Source organism: Mastacembelus armatus, chromosome 17 (assembly GCF_900324485.2).
Source record: "Mastacembelus armatus chromosome 17, fMasArm1.2, whole genome shotgun sequence".
Classification (NCBI taxonomy): domain Eukaryota; kingdom Metazoa; phylum Chordata; class Actinopteri; order Synbranchiformes; family Mastacembelidae; genus Mastacembelus; species Mastacembelus armatus.
The window spans coordinates 12,612,197-12,633,140 of record NC_046649.1 but is presented as its reverse complement, the minus strand read 5'-3'; the positions used below and the strand labels follow the sequence as shown (position 1 = coordinate 12,633,140).

The 20,944-nt window shown below is 39.5% G+C and overlaps 1 long non-coding RNA gene across 3 annotated transcripts in view; it reads right to left on the bottom strand.

Annotated features, from left to right (window-relative positions):
- LOC113134955 (uncharacterized) overlaps window positions 1–20,944 on the bottom strand; it is a 151,540-nt gene that overhangs the window by 104,199 nt on the left and 26,397 nt on the right. For all 3 annotated transcript variants that reach the window (XR_004463267.1, XR_003296108.1, XR_004463266.1), the window contains exon 2: window positions 15,163–15,393. This is a non-coding gene — a long non-coding RNA (uncharacterized LOC113134955). The remainder of the gene's footprint in view (window positions 1–15,162; window positions 15,394–20,944) is intronic.

The following is a 20,944-nucleotide window of genomic DNA, read 5'->3' as shown; positions in this document are numbered from 1 at the left end:
ATACATCAGCTGGACACTAAAAAAAAAAAAAAAGCTGCTGCTTTCATTGAATATAACCTTATTTTATATCAAGTATTTTAAACCACAAAAATATTCTTGAAAATAAACCCAGAGAAGATGCAGCGGTGTGTCCTCCTCCTCTCTCGGGTTGCCTGAATGCGGACTCTCACTCCAAACTTTGTATCAGGTGCATACTTTATCACCTGCACTGTGAAGTCTGCAGTATAGTGTTAGCTTTTAGGTGTAACTTTCACTTGTGTTACACTAGGAGTTACAGTTTATAGATAAGAAAAGGTAAGATAAGAAACCTTTATTTGTCCCACAATGGGGAAATTGCATTGTTGCAACAGAAAAGTACAAGTACACAGCAGAGTGCCAGAAGATGTGAGATAAATAAGAAATTAAAAATGTAAAAAAAAAATACTAAGTGGAATAAAACTGTAAAGCTACAAAAACTATAAGTGTGTACAGTATATGGACATTAATGGATAAACTAATAAATACCAGGTAAAATGATTACAGTACATTGCACTGATGTGATTTACCTTATACTACAGTATCGTACATGTTCACAGCAGATGGATGACAAATGTACAGTGTTAGTAGTGTTCATTGTAGAGTCTGACAACAGGAAGGAAAGACCTGCAGAATCTCTCCTTCACACAGCGAGGGTGGATCAGTCTGTCACTGAAGCTGCTCTCCAGGGCAGACGGGGCATCCTGCAGGGGGTGAGACTCATGGTCCAGCATGGATGTTAGTTTAGCCAGGACCCTTCTGTCCCCCACCTCCCTCACTGAGTCCAGAGGACAGCCCAGGACAGAGCTGGACTTCTAAATGACCTTGTCCAGCTTCTTCCTCTCCCTCTCTGTGATGCTGCTGCTCCAGCAGACCACACCATACAGGATGGCTGAGGCCACCACAGAGTCAGTCCAAACGCAGTCCACGAAGTCCTGCGTCAGTCCTCTGTATTCCACATCATCGTCGTCAGTGATGAGCCCGACAATCGCAGTCGTTGGAGAACTTCTGCAGAACACAGCCGTCTGTGTTGTGTCTGAAGTCTGCAGTGTAGAGGGTGAAGAGAAAGGGGGCCAGGACAGTCCTCTGGGGGGCCCCCACACTGCAGGTCAGAATGTCAGACAGACCGTCCTGGACTCTCACAAATTGGGGCCAGTTTGTGAAGTAGTCCAGGATCCGCTCCACCAGGTCAAAGTCCACACCAGCCTTCTCCAGTCTGTGTTTATGTTGTTTAGTCTGAACATAAGCGTTTTTACTTTTTGGTGATAATTGAGTCACATGTGCCAAAAGTACATTCTAATGTTAGTTGACTACTCGACAGAAGGACTGTAAATAAACACATATAAGTCGCTTCGTTATATAAGTTGCACGACAAGACAGTACAAAAAAAAAGCACGACTTATCCGGGAAATACAGTAGTTTGGGAATGAAATAGGTCTGATTGCAAAAAGAACTGACTCACATTATAAGCCAGTTATCTAATTCTCTCGATGGATGTTGACTTCTTAAGCTATTTATGGAGGAATAAAAATAAGGATGAATAATCCATACTGCTTTCCACTCACGTACTGTGAGTACTGTCAAATGTGTCTTAATAATTCAGTGTATTTTAAATGCCTAAGTTAATGAGATTATGTTAGCTGTGTTGCACTGCTGAATGCATGAGTTCCAGGACTACCATGTCATCAACAGCGCTGCACCACACACACTACAGTCTACTGATGTAATGATGAACATACACAGAAACTCTCCACATCCAGTATAAGGGCCAAATGCATAAAACTGTGGTTCAAGACTGAACTCAGTGTATGTATAAATGTAAAAATATGCATATTTCAGCTTTATTTATGAAGTTGTGAATAAGCATATTGTGAGAAGTTGTACAAAGTCCCACAGTTAATAATAATGTAAATGGGTGTAGACACACACATAAAACAGCATCTGCATATGAGCAGCTCCGTTGTCACCACCATCCTCACTCTGCCAATAAAATAAAAATAAAATACTGTGTGCAGTCATTATCAATTTATAACTCTGTTTCATTAATTTAATTCCATCATTCCTCCCAAATTTACCATAAACTCTCAGTTTTATAGTTCATCATTTTCATGTGTTGGAAAGACTGAAATATAACAAACATCAAAAACAAGCTTAGAATTAGTTTCGCAATAGTACAACAAAAGAATCAAAGTAATTAAAAATGTAAATGATTGCAAAATAACCCTAAAAATGAAGTTTGTTATGTGCACAATTTAAATATTTATCTCAGCAAAATATCTGCGTTGTCACTGATAAGAGATCAGAGGGTAATATTGCATGTTACATTCGGTTTCTCTGACTTTTCCACTTCCTCTTTATATGCAGAATCACACTAGAAAACTGTAATATCTGTTTGTGTGAGTGAAACAGCATATGAATGGCTTTTGCTGTGTGGAATGTTTATGCATCTGGTCCTTTATGATGAGTTTGTGCAGGTTAACATATATAAGCAATTCCAAATGTACATTTATTGTATGCATACTGTGTATGTGAATGGTTTCTGCTGTGTCTGTGGTGACAAATCTGCCAAGATCCTCTGCACTCCTGCCCTAAAGTTGTCTAGTGAAAACTGGCACTAGCACACAGGGTGATAGGAGGGCATCGACCTGCTCTGCTGCCACCTACAGTGCCGGGCTGCAGTATTTGCAATGCATCAGCCAGAACTGTGAGTGGAACCAATGTTGGTGTGATTAGTCTAGCTGGGGGGTAAATGAAAACCATTATCAAGGTTTTTCTCTCTGCCGCATCCTAATGCAAAGCACAGGAGAGCTGTAATTTGAATTGCTAAAGCTGCACTGGCGATGCTCATTTAACACTGGACAATCTCGATTGGAGGCTGCCTTTCTACGTGCTGATTTTGTTTTGTTTTGTTATGTGTCTTGAAATGAGCATCATTATCAACTGTGACACTTTCAATGGGCTGATGTTCTACTGGTTGGGTCCTGTGGTGCAACAGCCTTGTAATGTTTGTAAAAAAAAAAAAATAATAATAAGTGACAGACATAAGCCATTTTGTTTATTTTCAGAGATGACTGGGAAGTAAATAGACTGAAAAAGTGAACCCGTCTGCCACGTTGCCATTCAAAATACCTTACAATGCCAAAATTATGCTGTAGATGTATTTTTGCAGATTTTAACTGAATCCTGAAGCACCTTGTTCAGGGAGAAATGTCCATACATATTTAATGATCTGCTATCTGAGGCACAGGTTGTTAATCCTGCCCACAGACTGACTTATCTATATAAAAGAGACAAAAATAGAGCTTCTGCTGCATATTTTCTTTTCTCAAACCATCACACCAGCTCATAATGAGCTCTACATTTAAAAGTGAATTCTCTTTCCCCAATATACCAAGCTCCATTACAACTTCAGTATCAAAAATGCGTGAGCTCAAAGTGAATTGGGTTGTTTGGTTGGTCTGTGCAGACGACCAAACACAATGACAACAGTAAAGCACAAAGTCCACAAGATAAATTTACATCACGCTTTTTCGAAAGTGTGTATTTCATCAAATAAAATCGATGTGAAGACACAACATGCACTCTCCCACATCAGCGAGCACAAAGCTCACAAATGAAGGCCCAAGGAGGAACAAATGTTTCTGCCACATTGTGCTGCTCTCGCTGTAGCAACAAAGAAGCTTTTAGAGAAAAAAAAAGATCTCTACTGCTTTACTTGCAAGGTTCATCTGGTCATTTCTCAAGGCTTTTGCTTGCACCTTACAAAGAATATACAAAAGCCATTCATTAGACCTAAACAGGCCACACCACAGGTAAAAACTTCTACCTTCTACATCTTAGCTAAAATATATATGACTATGTTATTCTCTTCTAATGAGTAGTGAAGCATAATGTGCTGAGGAAAGCTTAATTGTCCAAAAGGGACCTATTTAAAATGATAAAAGCACTAATCCTGACGACAACACACTTCCAAGAGAGAACAAAAGCTTGTGCACGAAGAAGCCTTTCTTTGGCATAAATGATAAGCAACGATTTGGACTCTATGCAAAACAAGCTCATTGTTAGCAGGAGGGTAAGTGCACAAAACAGCAACAATGCATTGTGAACAATGCAAAATGGCAGACGCACTGGAGCTCCCTGCTTTCAAGCAAATTCCGGCTGGCTTCCTGGTGGCTGGCTGCACCTGTTTTCTGTTTAACTGTCATGAAGCTGGGTCTCCTCCTCTTTCTCTTTCAATCTGTCTCCTATTTTTACATCCTCTTTTTCCCTTATTTTCTCCTCTCTCCCAATTTCATGGCTGGGCATTCTCCCATGTATAATTCATGAGTGACATGCTTGTTTTATACACTACGTACCAACAGCCATGTTGTGCCGCCCTGAGGGGGTCTCAACTATGCCAATCTGTAATCTGCTTACACACAGAACAACCAGCTCACAGCTCTCCTCACCAATTACACTCAATTCCTGGGATGGCCCTCTGCATGACACAAGGTTAGTTATGATCATCATGTCCTTCAAAGAGGCATAGGCGGAATAGCAACAAGGCACGCATGTTTATATGTGATCGAGAGGTAGTTGATAGAGCAACTCACATTTGGACACCACACCTCCCCGAATTTACCAGTTACTCTCCTGAATGCAGGGTCAGAGGGCCTGGATAACATCAGCACCATGTCTGACCATGGAGCTCATTCACCAAGTCAGAGACTGAAAATCACATTGCTAACAGCAATTCACCTAAGAGTGTGCACACCTCATTGTGCACAAACAAAATCATCATAAACTGTGAGCACCAAAACACGCGTGTTAGCCTACATGCACACACAGAAGCACACACTCCAGACATTGCAGGTAAATGGGGTAGAATGTAGTGCTGTGTAGTGGGTAATGAGTGCTGATTGTTTGTGACGGGGCTGTAGTAAGGTTGATTTCCCAGCTGAGGAATGGGAGCTTTGTACACATCACAGGGCTGTCAGGGAAAGACGGAAAATGGGCCCATAGCTTCACCGCTCTTCAGAAATAGACAGCCAGAACCACTTCACTGTTTAGCTTTAGACAGCAGACACAGGCACAGAGTGATGATGTGAGTATTTTAAATATTTCGCAATGCAATCCTAGCCTATTTGCATGGAAATGTGCACTTGGGTGTTATATGTTTGAGGTGTGGGGAGAAAAAACATGGCTGTTATTAAAGGGCACAGTCAATTACCGACTCACAGGCAGTATTTATGCTGAAATTTGCATGTCACTTAAGCAGACATACTGTATACTGTATAGGGGACAAACATCATTTCTTCTCTTTTTGGTGTTTTAATAGTATTATCATCATTCCTGTGATTAGGTATTGATTTTTTTTAAGGTGCTACACTTTTAGGGTTGCTTCAGAGCTAAAGGCTTTTCTAAAGCTGCTATGAAATGTCCTGAAAAATTAGTGCACTGTAAAAATGATTTCTTTGTTTGCACTTTTACTGCACAGAAGCTACATTTACATTTTGCAAAGGTAGTAATTATTTTGATTACTAACCATATATGTTAATTAATTTTCTTATCCATATATCACATTATAGCCTCATATAGGACTTTTTCATTAGGAGTTTCCTTACTTGATGACACAACATCAATAATTCATTGATCTTGCTGGGTTTTACAGTATAGTGGGGACCATTAAGGAGACTTCATGCTCAAGGTCTGAGACTTCATGCTCAAGGTCTGAGTACTGCTCTACGGAGGCAAATATGTGATGAGAGTAGCAGCCTGCTGTAGTTAAACTTTCCTTATCTACACTGAAGGCCTGACAGAAGCAGGTTACAGGCTAATCCACTCAATAAGACAACAAAGTAAACTGGTAACTGTGTTTGTATTTGGATTTTATCTAGTACCCCCTAAAGGGAATGGAGACAGTCAAGTGGAAAGTCTGACTAAGACATATATTGTATCAAGGACAAGAATAGTGGGCCACTGGGGGGCAATTTGTGACCTGAAAATGTGTTTTCAGGGGCATTAGACTCTAAATCTAAACTTAAATTGCACCCAATAGCATGTTTTGTAGTAACAGGCCTCTAATCAGACAGATATGTGTTTAACTGCAATAAAAACTAAAACAGAAAACAAAATCTGTAAAAAAAAATCTGTAAAAAAACCTACGACTTAAATTAGCTCAGCAATTCACTCTGTCACTGCCTAGTGCACAAATTCAGGTTAAAAATGTTCTGCCCTCACTGTGTACTGTACTTATGCCAAAAAGATGGTCTTCACAGTCTTTATGCAAAGCAACTGTTAAACTGTAAATATAGTATGATGGTATGGAATGAAAAAATAAATAAATCTGAAAAAAAATGTATAATACATCCACTGTAGTTCTAATCTAAAAGTATTGGAAGCATCTGCATTAGTGCCATAAGAATTCACCAAATTATACGATGTCAAATTGATTACATTGTCTTCTGACAGGAAGGTATCAGTGAAAGATCAACATTATGTGCCAAAAGTAACCAAAACATAGTGATCTCTGGATTTACTTAACATACACACATATGCATATAACAGTGAAAGAGTAATAAAAATACAAATCTGTAACAGCCCAGCAGCATTAAATTAAATCACTTAGAACATTGTATCAGCACCACATTAGCCTCAAACAGCCTTAACATAATGCCTAACTTCATTAGCAGTAAATTCCCAGGATAACTAATACCAAATAAACTAAAAACAGTAGTAATAAAAGGGTAACCACAAATAATGCTCCCGTGAAGGTGTTTGGTGAGTAGACACAGTATTACTGCAAAGATGCTTGATGACATTATCTCGGTCACAGACTCAACAAAAGGCTGGATATAGCAAATGTTAGAGGACCTGGGCCAGTACTGGTTTCTACTAGCAACACAGGATCCAGCTGATGGCAAAAGACCCTCTCACTGTGTCGAACATAACTCCCCGTTCACTATATACTCGGCACTACATTAAATGTTAACTAATTTGAGTTTTCTGAATTCTGTGTCCATAGTGCCCTCAGCTAACAATCCCCACAAAGCAATGATCTGAATGTTCAACATGCAAATATTAGTGTTGTGCATCACTATGCCTGTCAGTGATAAGGCAAAATGATGATGTTAAGAAAATGATCACTATTTAGTTGACTATTAGTGTCAATTATATAGGGAGTGAACACGGGATGTGTCTGAAAGTACTCCGTTGTTCACTCATTCACTAATCACAATAGTGAGCAGAAAATCAAGACTTTGTACAAAGTCCTCATCTATTATTACAATAGTAATTTACAAATCTATTATGTGATGTGCCACAGCCATGCAAGATAAAGCATTTCAAATTATTTTGTATTCATCACAGTTACTATTCAACCAATTCAGTTGTTTTAATTTTAACACAATATCTAAAATTAGTACTTAGTTCAGTTATACTGTTTTAATTTAATACTATTTACATTTTTTAACTGTTGACAACTCACATGCTGAATAATAAAAAGCATGTCTTCCCCATCAGTAAAATATTCTTTGGTTTCAAATAATGTTGCCCTAAATGAGCAAACCCAGCTCTTAAAAATCTATCTTGTCATAAAAATGTTAATTATTTCTATAACATACTAATATGATATAATGATTAAAAGGCTGCAGCAAAGTACTGCATCAATTTTGTGGGTAAACATAGTTATTAATGCATTTCAAAAGTTCTTTCTTTTTTTTTTTTTTTTTTCCTTTCCTGGGGTGGCATATGTCGGGGGCTGATACACTAGAATGGGAAGCACTTTCTCATGCAGTGTTTCGTGCCTGCTGTGAAGAAACTCCCATGTGCCCTCTTGCCTGGCTTCCTGCTTGGATGCCTGGATAATGCTGGATGGGGTGAAATTGTCTGATAATTGCATGTGTATGTGTGTGTATATACATGTCTTTGTGTGTTTATATGGCCAAATGTTTCTTTTCTTGCATTTTTATTGCACTTCAGGTGGTCTGCACAATGGGTTACTTTAGGGTTAAGAGTTACTGTAGCTTTAGAGATAAGGTTAGGATTACATTAGTGTCGTGTGCATGTGTGCTTGTCCTTCTATCTCATGAGTGAGGAGATTTTCCGGTCCTCACTTTTTTCAGCCCCTTGTTTGAGGGGTAAGACTTGGTTTTACGGTTACAGCTTCATTTGTAGGTTAGGGTTATATTAAGGGTTAAGGTTAGGGTAAGTGTCTGGGGGGAATGCATTATGTCTATGGATGTCCTCACAAGATAGAAATACAAGCGTGCGTGTGTGCGTGTGTGTGTGTGTGTGTGTTATGCAAGCTTTTGAAAGCCAGTGTGAATAGCAGAAAGTGAAAAAAGAAAGTACATCCAAATAAACAACATAATGAGATACCAAACAGATTAGCTCAACAGAATCAATGGCACAATTTGAAACTCTCACAGTATTTAACTGAATGAATATTCAAATTTATTTTTTCTAAAGTGTGTCCCCATCCAAACACATTAAATTTGCAAAACACTTCACCACAGGACATGGATACCAAACATCCATGGACCAAGTAATATCCATTGCAGATCATGTTTAGCATCTGTTGATTACATCTGCAAAGTTAAACACTAGCAGGGCATTTAGCTTTCTGCAACAGTGGATCTCAGGGACTATAAGCGTTCACATCCTGAGTAGTTTGGCATACAGCCGCCCTTGCTAATTTGTTGCTGCTGCTGCTGCTGCTGCTGAAGCTATTCATTGACAATATTGACTTGCATCAGTAATAATTCATAGAACATGATGAGAGAAAAAAAATTTTACCATTTAATATGAAGAATAAAATGTTACAGGGTAAATGTAGCATTTGTTTATAAGACTCCTAATTCCACCATAACTTATTCATGGTCACTATTGGAATATGGAATTAATGTTCCTCAAAAAGGCATGCACCTCCTTGTGTTTCCCTAAGCATACAGTGAGGAGCATTATGGCCATTCTTATTCATTTGTATTGATTATGTAACATCTTTGTATCTGTAAGCTTAACAAAAACATAAGATATGAGACAGTCTGTAGAAAATGCATGGCCATGTTTCTAAGTAGTCACATTTCAGATCATTCTGAAAAAGATATAGGATATAGTTTTGTGCGATGAGAAAAAGTTCAACCCTCAAGAAAGATTAGAGCTGGTTTGCAAAGCTCTAAAGGACTCGACTACTTAGTTTTTCTTGATAGAAAGACTGCACATAACATTTCCCTTACAGATAAAGATTGACTTGACATTCAGCTGATTGTTATGCCTGAACAAGTTGGATTATCGTCATGTGTCTGGGCTCTGAAAAGCACAAAGACTGGCAGAGCTGGGCTCCATTCCCAGGTATGGAACAATGCTTGGTGGCTGGGGTGCAGCTGAATTCCCAGCTGTGTGGACATGAGGAGTCAAGTCTTTTTTAGATTTTCAGCAAAACTCGTAATTCATTGGCACCTCAGGACCTGAAATGTCATCTCCACCCATTTGGAGAAAGTCTGTGGAGCCCCTAGGACTCAGCCAAAGGCAATCAGCTGTAATGAAACCCGAAGTAAGGGAAACCTGTTAGGAAGCTGCTGTGAACATCTTTTAAGTCTATTGCAGTAAGCCCTTGCTTGGTTCCACCACCTCTGGCAGCTTTTAGTCTCAACTCCCACTCCTTTAATTTGAGCTCCCCCTTTCAGGCATTTAGTCTACTCCAATTAGTCACTGGCAGGGTATATAAAGGGTATCTGCTGTTTGGGCTACTGTCAGATTGTTGCACATGGTTAGACAATACCCATACAAACCACTGAAATTCTCCTCACCTTAGCCTCATCAGTATTTAGCAAGATGACTACAGCCGCAAAAATGCAAAACATGAAACTACAACAAAACAACAAATCAGCAAGGAGGTCCATATCCTGTGCTGCATCCCACTGATGAAAGTAATTAAGAAACCCAATGTATGTCTTATTACTGAGCTAGTATACATGCAGTTCTTATCTGACATTTATTCTACTGTGCAGTTATTGTTCTCACATGACACATTGCTTAGGAAGTTAGTGGCCAGACCCATGTTATCAGTGGCTTCACTTTCAGTCACAGTGTGATCTCTATTGTTTTTTACAGATAGGAGTTCCAAGAGTCAAACTGTCCTCAGGGATGTGACCAGGGCAGACAAGAATGGCCTGACCTTTGTCACCATATGCCTCTCAAAAATATTAGTGATCTGCATTCATTCTGTGTAATTTTCCATATGGCACTAACAGCAGGCAGACAGAATGGTGCAGGCCTCAGACTACCTGGTCTCCTTTTATATTTATTTTGCTCCCAGGTTCAATACACTTTCTTCTGACCTAAAATTGGCCTCTGACCTTGGCTCCTGTCCACAGTGTTTAATCATCCTTCAGCAATGGATTGCATCTACTCTCCCTGTATCTAGCTTTTTCCCCATTGATTTTGGTCATTTCATACCTGAACACAGTCATTAATCTGATTATGACTGTGTCTAGGTCCAGTTCATTAGTCTGGCCCAGATGTAATACAGGCAGATGCCTGCTAGGCCATAAGGATTCATCACAGAGCCACTGAGGCCTGAAGAACACACCACGTAGGACACCATGACACACACAGACACACAAAAAGCCAAACACAGGCATAAGTTCAAAGCTTTGAACCATATTTTGGGAACACTAAAAGACATATAAAGGCTGAATTATGGTTGTGTTTCGAGCCAGGTACTGCACATTTACCTGTGCATGTCCACTGTTGCTGACATGCACCTTCTCAAAAATATTACTCCACAAAGACTAGTTGGGTTTTTGTTTGTTTTTAATATATGCAAGGCTAGTTACAATGTCTTAATTCCAACATGGTGGGTTTCACCTTTTTTCAGCTAAGTCTTATTTTTTCTTTTTTTTTTTTTTTTTTTTTGGTATTCTGGTTTCAATGTCACTGCAATTTTATTGAGTATTTAAGAGAATCATACGTTTGCTGTAATAGCAGCAGCATGTGCACAGCTGTAACCTTTATGCCCATATAGATCAAATGGGGTTTACAGCGGTGGCAGTAGCAATACCAGTGGGAGCACAATCACAGGTCTTTTCAACATCAACAAAACACATTTAGACAGGATTAGTCAACTCCCTTGATTCTTTGATTATTTGTTAGATTTGGTCATTTACTTCATGCTAAGTATAATATACCCACTTTGGAGGGTGCCTTCTACTGTAAAAGCAAGCTTTGAATGAGATATGGTATCCACATGAGCATGAATATTTACTTAGACCTAACATTTTTTTCAGCAACTTGGCCTCCCGAATGAGTTATGCGCATCGCAATACATTAACCACTGAAATACACCCTCCATTCCTTGTTCCTACAGACTAGGTAATGTAAGGATGACAAACAAAAATGCCCTGTCCCCTAAATATATCTGTAACTCTGCCAGAGAAAAGGATCCACTACTAGAATATTCCATCACTGTCTCCTTATCTGAAAGCATGTCAGTCAGGGTTAAAAGCGCTTTAAAATGTTCCTTCCCTCTTCCAACAACAATAGCCTCTCAAAATGGGATTAGTATTGCTGGACAATGGTGGTAATGTAATTCAGTACATTTGCACGTCAGTGATTGTATTGAATGATCTGGACAGCATGTGGGTATGTAGTGCTGTACTACTCTGATAAATTACTGAGGGGTTATATCCCTCCTGCCAGCTTTTATAATCTTTCTGCAATACAGAAGTATTTGCCATTAGAAATCATTTTAGCATTGATCTGGCTGGCACAGTTGTGAAACTTGTGAAAAGTATCCCTGCCCACTCGCTCTTTGCGATGGCTGTGAGAGGGAGGGACTAGTTGATTACTAAGCAGCGTGAATTAACAACTAACTGAGAACTAACAAACTATCTCTCCTTACATACTGTATAACTCAAATATTCCACATATTATTTTCATCTTTATAATTTTCTTTGCATTCATTGCAACTGAAGTAAATATTAGTTACATATATAGTTACAGTCTGAGCAACAGTGCAAAAGTTGGGATTGGTAATGGACACTGAGGGTTCATATTTCATGGTTAATGTATTACACTATTAGTCAATATTGACAAATTTCCTGTCCATAACCTCGAAGAATCTGTATTCACAATGTGACTCTGACATTAACAGCGCCTTAGTTTTACCATCCTTTATCTCCACTCAGTTAACATATTCCAAATGGATGAAGAATGACACACGAAGGCCATGTGATCTGAATGTTTACTCACTCCCAGCCTGACTGGCAACAGCTCTGATGGAACAGACAGATATTCTGTTCTAGTGTTTCCCCTACCATTTATTTGATGGGGCAGGGCGCAACCTCACCTCTAAAGTGTAATCTGATGGATGAATAGTCAAATATCAAGATGTGTTCGGTGAGGGGACTGTGGTAATAATATCATGGTTAAACAATTCTTTCTCACTGCAATGTACGATATGAGTTTCTTTATAAATATGATATGAGATTTAACTGATTTACCTGCACACTACAGCATTATGCACTGCTTTTAATATCTAACATTTTCTTTCTAAATATGTTGGGGCAAAGTAGAACTGTTAAAATACTGCGCTCACAAAATAGTGACAAAACACAGGGACTTAGAAAAAGAAATGTGTTTGGTTTTTGGAAGGTTTTAAGGGCAAAAGTAGGGAAGAAGGGGTATGGAGTGGATGAAGGAGGGGTCGTAGATGTCGAGAATGACAGATGATGAGAAGACTGATGGCTGGGCTGTTTAAAGAAGGCTGCTGAAGGGAAAAAAGGTCCTTCTCGATAAGGAAGGGAGGTTTCACTGGGCCTGACTTGACAAAAGGAAGAGTATTAACCCTGATCTGATCCACACTGGCTCACTGGCTCCTTGTCTGCCTCACTTATTTACATGAGTTATGGTGTTAATTGATTTCCTCTTTTAAGCCTCACCTTCCACAGTTTTCACAAACTACATTTCAAAGTGTTGCCATTTTTATTTCCTTTGCTGCCATTCATATACTGTACACTGAAGATGACTTAAGATTTCATGTTTTTCTGCAATTTCTTTAATGTCGTCGAGTCTTTCTCTGCCACTTTGTATCCAAAATGGAGGTAGTCTATAAATTGGCCATAGTGGTCAGATTATAAACCCATTTTAAATCAATAGAACACTGCACCCTTGCAACAGCTTTTTCATTTGACATTTTAAAAGGACATGTTTGCTGGGTGGGCAATAGACTGGTGGCTATTGTTCCTTTGTGGTGCTCAGATTGTTTATCGACTAGGTGAGGGTGCACCCGTAGCCTTCTGTCACAATTCAGGCCCTCTGGAGACAACTGTAAACTCTTGTTCACCTGTGCATCAACACAAATGTTGCATCAGAAAACCAAAGGTCAGATAACTTTTTTGCCCCGTAATGCAAATCACACACATGATGCATGCTCAGCCAACTGAGTAAGCACAAACATATGTGCACACAACTTGCAAACATACCTCCCAAGAAAGGAACTATGATTCTCAGTCCATGTGTTAAACCTGATGCAAGCATACAGCAAACCATCATGAATGCTCTTTCTATGACAGTCGACCAAAAAGATAAGAATTGCTCTAATCAAAAACACACTGATATTCACTCACATTGCTCATTTCGATTTTTGATGGCAGGTGTGGTATTGAGCCCAATATAATGATGTACTGCAGGACACCTGATATGTCTAAAATACTGTTCATCACCTGCACTTTTAGAGTTGTAGCATTTCACCCTTTACTGCACTGTGTAGCTGCTTCCTCATTACCATTGGCAGCTATAGATGGCTACTGTTAGTTATATGTTGCAGGGAGGGTTAAAAAAGTTTCCAAACATGCACCCATTACAAATTAACTAGTATTTGCATAAATAAAACTGTGCATAGATTATTAAAAACATACTTCCTACCATACCTACTCTTAATACATCTCTCATGAATTGCTTTCATTTTGCATTCAGAGCTGCATTAGCCAACTTCAAATTAATGCCATTCAGTTGCCAAGTCTAATCCCCAATATCATGATTAGATTTCCCATGGCTTTTCTTCACCTTATCAGTGTTGCTCCATGTTGAGATAATGTGTCTTTACTACTCTGACAAAAGTTGCTGTGCCATTTGTAGGTTCTCCTCTGATATTTGACGGTTGACATTCAAATGCGGTCCTTTCTACCTGGTTGCATCTGCTCACTCTCTCAGTTAGGCTAAGCAAAAAGGTGCATAAGTTGGGTGCTGCAGGCGAAGACGAATCTTCAAAACGTAATGAGACTTTGCCAGGGTGTCTCCATGTCTGGTCTCTTTACAGAAAAAGAAAAAAAAATACTTTAATTCTTCCTGTCAGGGCACAGACATCCTACCTTGGGCTAATACTTGCGCTGTTTGATTATACGCAGATCACTTAGTAATTCAAATACTAACGGTTTTGTCTTTTAACTAGTTTTCTTTTACCCCTTCTTAAATGTAAAAGAGGTGCCGCTAAGTCCCACTGGCTGACCATTACAGAGCGCAGCCACATATTTTATGTGGTGAGGAAAAAAACTAAGACACAGCTAAAAAGCTATACAAAGTGTGTGAGTGTGAGTGTGTCTGTGTGTGCTGAAAAGCTTTGATTGTTCTCGTATGCTCGACTGCACAGGATTTTGGGCAGGCAACCGTTTTTCTTGAAGTTCCAAGACTTCTTTCCCCTTATCTCTCTCTCTCTGTCTTTCTCTGTCCCTCTGCCTGTTTGTGGGTTTTTTTTTTTTTTTTTTTTTTATTCCTCTTTCTCTCAGTGTAGTAGCGGCATGCCTCAGCTAAGGTGAAACAGCATGGATGTGATTTCTATAGCTCTGTTGGAGACCAGCACCTCATCACAAACTGGTCTCGGCTGGTTGGGTGAGCGAATCAAATCCTGGATAGCACGACCGAAACGATTTCAGTTTGAGAGTGGAGACCCTGCCTCACATCTCAGTCACTGGGGCACGTTCAATTGGATGCATTCAATTCAATTCAGCTCATATATGGGAAGGAACAGGAATAGTGGTGTTGATGGACAGCTAAGGTTATGAAACAATGCTCTATGAATGCCATGAAGACATAAAAAAATATAATCTTATATTGTTCTCTTCGTTTTCAATTTTGACTTTTTCAGAAAAGAGTATTTTAAAGACGTACCTGTGATTTGCAGTTTGAAAAAGGCTGAATGTGTCATTCTTTGAGACAGGTTGGCTGCATCACCACCCCCTCTGCAGTACTGTCTGCATTATTAATTAGGAGACGTCTTTCCTCTGAGCAGTTAAGTCCTCCTGGCTCTCGGCCTCCCCGTTTCCCCCGCTGACTCAGGCATGCTGATGTGATTCCTCTTACATCAGTAGGTCTTCAGAGTAGACTGGTGGAGTGAATGGTCTAAAATTCAGATACAAATAAAAAAAATAAATTTGTAATAAAAGTTGCGAACACAATCTCTATTTTTATACTGCATTATCAAATTAAATGACGAATAACGGTCACACAAAGTGACAAATTTAAAGAGAACTCTCAGCTGACTGCAGTTCCCTTCAGCTCTTCAGAGCATTTCAGCATCTATAAAATGTTTTGGTTTTACAGATCCAAAGGTTCTAAAAACCCACAGTTCACTACCTGCCTGGTATGGAACAAAAAAAAAAAAAAAAGTTTGCAACTAGCTAATGCACACAGTGGAGCATTTATGAGCCAGAGACGGAATTAAAGGAGAGCAAAATATAGAGTGAACTCTCATGGTAAGAAATGTCTGGTGAATATGTAAAGAAGCACCAGTTTGCTAACAAGTTTGCATGTGTTTTTACAGCTTTTTTTCTACTGCCCTCAAGGGGCCAAAACAATAGTGAGTGCAGCTTTAAGATTAAACATTAAGAAGGTATGTTTATTCCATTGACGTGAATCATGCACTAGGATTGAAAATTTGTATATACTCCTAGCATTGCTCCAGCACATTCTGTAGGTCTTCAGATAAACTTAAATGACATAATTCTCAAATGAGCTATGCACATTTTCTTAAGTGTACTGTTTATATCAGTGCTCTTCTGTGTTTTTCTACTACGGCGTCCCAGTGCAGAATGAGTGGAGAATATTGGAAAATGATCATAGTAAAATGTAGTAATCAGTAGCTCTCTCTGGGTGAAAGGCAGGGGTACACCCCGGACAGGTCACCAGTCCATCACAGGGCCACATAGAGACAAACAACCTCACACACTCACACTCACTCCTATGGACAATTTAGAGTCACCAATCAACCTGACATACATGTTTTTGGACTGTGGGAGGAAACCAGAGTACCTGGAGAAAACCCACACAAGCACAGGGAGAACATGCAAACTCCACACAGAAAGGTCCCTGCTGGGTTTCAAACCAGGAACTATCTTGCTGTTGGGCAACAGTGCTAACCACTAACCCACCGTGCTGCCCTTTCTCACACTAGTATACCTAAAATTACTTTGGATTCATGAGATGCACTTCCGAATTCTAGAAGAGCTAGACTTCTTGTGTTTGTAGGACAGAAACTGGGGCCACATTGACACTGGCAAGCCCAGCTCAGTAAACTACTGCTACTATCTGTGTGTGTGTCTATCTTGACCTTTGGCTGATTGTGAATTAAGTGTCAGCGAGCGCTTCGGGTTGCTGGCCTTTGAAGGTTATAAGGACTAACTCCCCAGCTCCACTCACTACTGGACCAATAAACGACAAGTACACGAGACAAGATCACATCTGTCTTGTGCTTTTTTTCTTGTATTCCACGACCTCGGGTATCCTCCTATCTTTCTGAATATAGGATATTATCACACCAACTCCCTGGGAGATAGAGGGATGCTGAAAATGAAAAGAAAAACAATTAGCAGCGCTGATGGGCCTGTGTGAGGTAATGAAAATGTGTGTCTCATTGTAGCGTGTAATGGAGAGCAGTTTGAAGTTAATTGAGGGGAGACAGGACACTGGGCCACTGTCTGCTGACTTACTGTAGTTGGGCGCTGGGCTTATCAGAGGGAGAATCACTGAACCCAGAAAAGAAAAACAATTCCTTATCAGACCTTGCAAATGAGAATTATCTTGGTTTGACAGACTAGATAGCGAGATCAATTGCTGTCGTAATTAAATTCATATTCTTTTTATCTGTTTCTAGGTCAGGTTCATGGGCATGAAAGACCCAGCAGAGCCCCGTTCACACTTAGAGCTTCTGCCAATTCTAGTCATGTCTGTTCCTTGTATAGGTCTTTTTAGTACCGTTCCTTGAATGTAAAATTAATTTTCTACTTAACATTATAGATTTCCTTCAGTGACAGAAAATTTAAGGTGTGGCATTCATAAAATGTTCTGTCTGCTAAACTTTCAGAAACCTTACTATCATGTAGCTGACTGGTTTTCAGAAGGAGAGAGAGTGCCACCTTCTGGTGAAAAGATAAAGTGACGTTAATGTTCTGGTCCACTAGTTTGTAGAATGTGTCCTTATGAATGTGGACAGCAGAAAATGAGCAAAGCAATTGAAAACCTGCCTTAGGATGGTTGAAATAAAGCACACAGATTCTTGGACTCACCGGAGTGCCTCATGTTTTGACAACTGTCGTTTCCAATGTGCAGTGCTAAATACAGATGAAGATTTATGTGAATTAGGATGGAAATCCTTTTTTTGTCTGAGGCTTCACACAAACAACAACTGATTTGACCCTTAAGCTGTTTAATGACTGGAGCTCTATGTAAACTTGAGTAATCTCAGGGAAAAAAAAAACAACAACACAACTTTAAACATTATTCATGGCTAACAGAGTTGAGAGTTCAAACAAGCTGCATAGAACAAAAAGCCTGATGAAGTATCAAAAATGGAGGGGCGGGGTATGTTCCTCTTTCCTCTTCACACAGTGTTGACAAAAGACAATTAAACACAGCTTGCCTACAGTATTGATCATGTCTCCCTGATAGGCAGAGCAGAACCACAGCACCTGTATTCATTAAGCAACCTGTTTAGCAACCATGCGGAGGAAGGAGAAGTCAGGCTCTGTTTGTGAAATGAAGCGCCACGAGCACAAGAAACACCTGCAAGACTGCACGGAAACTTGTCGATGGAGTTTGATGGAAGGAAACATCAGAGAGGAGTGGAGAGGAAGAACGGCTCATGACCTTGTCTTAAGAAAAAAAAAAGGAAAAGGACTAGTCATTAGTCATAAAAACTAAACACAACCAAAAACCAAAAAAAATGTTGATGTGTTTACTGCAATAGTAATTGGAATGAGACAGAGGTTATTTATTGCTTTATTGCTTTATAAACACTTGTTCACTTCTGAGGCTTGAGGGTGAAATGTTAACAAGTCTGACTTCCCTCCCTGTGAAATTAAGAAATGCTTTGGCAAGTGAAATCATTCAATGAATATTAAACAGACGCCGCATATTGAGGCCTAATTTGTTTTGATAAACTTGCTTTATTTCGGAAGAATGGAGAGATTGGTTTCACCTACACCTTACCTACTTTACATTCCACAGATGGGGCTTTTGCTGCTTTCTTTCACCCTTCAGTGGTAACTCATTCTAAAACCACAGCGAAAATAGGTCATTTTCCAGCAGACAGACTATAAATGGGAGCTCTTGTAAAAATGTTCCCATAAATAGTCAGGGGTTTTAAAATGCAATGTTATAGAGCCACTTAAGTAGTTACGTATGTCCTCAACATTCAGGTACTGATGTAATTTACTACTATAATTATCAACGAGGTGCACAAGCACTCAATCCTCTGCAGTATTTTGAAGGCCATACATCTCATTCTATAAACTTTCAGGGAGTTGTAAAGAAATCGTGTGCTGACTTCAGGCACGGCACAATGTCCACACACATTTCAAAGCTCAAAAGAAAAAGAAAAAAAAAATGCTATTCATATTCCTCAGACTGCTGAAACAGGGCACCAGCAGAAAAGCTCAAAGATTTGTGTTAAAAACAAACATGAATCAGAGCCTGTTGTATGGTGTGCTTTCTGTGATGACCTCGATCCTACACTGAATCATCAGGCGTGGCCCCAGAGAGCAAAGAGAATAAGCAGCGTGATTTCTGTTGTCCTGACTTAATTCCCACATCTAAGGGAAGGGCGTGAGTATATCAATGAGAGCTCTATGAAGGTATAGATACTAATGTTCTGACACGAGGAACACCTCAGTGCCTGCCCTGCCTTGCCCAGTGTTATCTATCAAAGGTGACCTTGACCTGCTGCTACAGCTTAGGACCTCTCTAGGGACTGTAGACTGTGAAGACGCAAGCAAACTGAAGGCGGATGAGATTTTCATATGCCACTGAGTGACCTACTCGTAGAAGAAAGGTTGCAGTGTGAATCGATTTTTTTCGTTAAGCAGACATGACCTTTGGGTTCACACGTGGTATGAGCTGAATGCTGACAAAAGGGTCAAAGATCCTTAAAGCAAAATGTGGGGAACAGTTTTTTTAAGGGACAAACAGACTTAGAAATAAATAGTTGTTTTTCTCGGGGTCATGGGTATGAGCCCAGTTGAACGGTGTGTCATGTAAAGGCCCAAGACTGAAAGGGACACGTTCATTTGATGTGCAAGCCGACCATATATACGGAATGCAAAAGTGTTTAGAGCTGCTCAGAATTTCCACTCTCAAAGCCAGGTTGAAACACCAGCAGCCCTAAAGAGATGGAAGGTGATAAGTATTTAAATATACAGGTCAATACAGAAGTGTTGCATAAAATTATAGTGTGCACATGATGAATGGTAGACATAGTTGCAAATTTCAAAGGCAATTTTTTCACTAGGTTGAAATTTCTAGAAATGTTCAAAAGCAGTTCCCCAATGTCACATAGGGAAGGTGTTGGAGACAGAGTGTTCAAGGCTGACCAACCACTCAACAAACACTCCTGATGAAAAATAATTTGCCCCCGACTCCCACACATGTACACTTTTCAGGTACTGTGTAGATAATACAGAGTGGTCGCATGTTGATTTCCTTATCCTAATCTCAAAATTTAGGCTTGTTTTGTCAACTTCTTTATTATTCAAAACTTACCGGTACACTTTCTATCCTAAAGACAACACTCTGTGCACATTGTAAGGGAGCAGAATTAGACTAATAGGGCATTTGACCCCTTTGACCGATCCAAAATAAATCACTCTAGTGTTCTATTTTAAGCTGTGACAATAATGGAGCTAGGAAAAAGGAAATCAAACTAGCAAAAAGCTTAGCTTAGCTTTTCAAGTGTCACAGACCAGAAAATCTGCAGTGATCCTTGAAAAAGTCCACAATAAAATGCTTTGTACTACAGAGCCTCCTGCTTCCTTTGGGTGAGGTTGATTATTAATAACCCTTTAATTTGCTGATTAAAGACATGTAGGAGGCATGAGGTATGTGGACAAGTACAGGTTTATGGATTTATAGGTATGTAATTGAGCAGCATTTTCTCTTAACATCATATTTCAGTTTTTGACATAATTACAAGGGTGGGTAATGTCAATGTGGTTACCATGCAGTATATCATTGCACTTTGTCTCCCTGGGTGAGGCAGAAAGGTTGTCACATTGGTGATTGTCTTAGACTGTCCATAAAGTGCATTATTATGGTTTACACAGAGGTGAATATATAGCTTCATAAAATGGCTTAACCCCAGGACAGAAGAGAGAACTAGTCCAGTCCTTTTTCCAGCTGTTAAAGCAATGTTAAACTTAAAAGACGTTGGTATCCATTAAAATTCAATCTGCCTGTTTGAGTAAATGTACATTGTTCCAATTTACTAGAGTGATACTGTACCAAGTCTGCTCATAGTAAAAGAAAATAGGTAACTGAGTGCACCAAAACATTAACCCAATAACGTCAAACCTGTTTATTTGGATAGCTTTGTGTGGTGCTGCCTTATAGTGTAAATACAGATTTCTGACAAGACACTGTGGAGCCTCTCTATTCAGACATCTTTGGAGGTCAGTTTATAAGT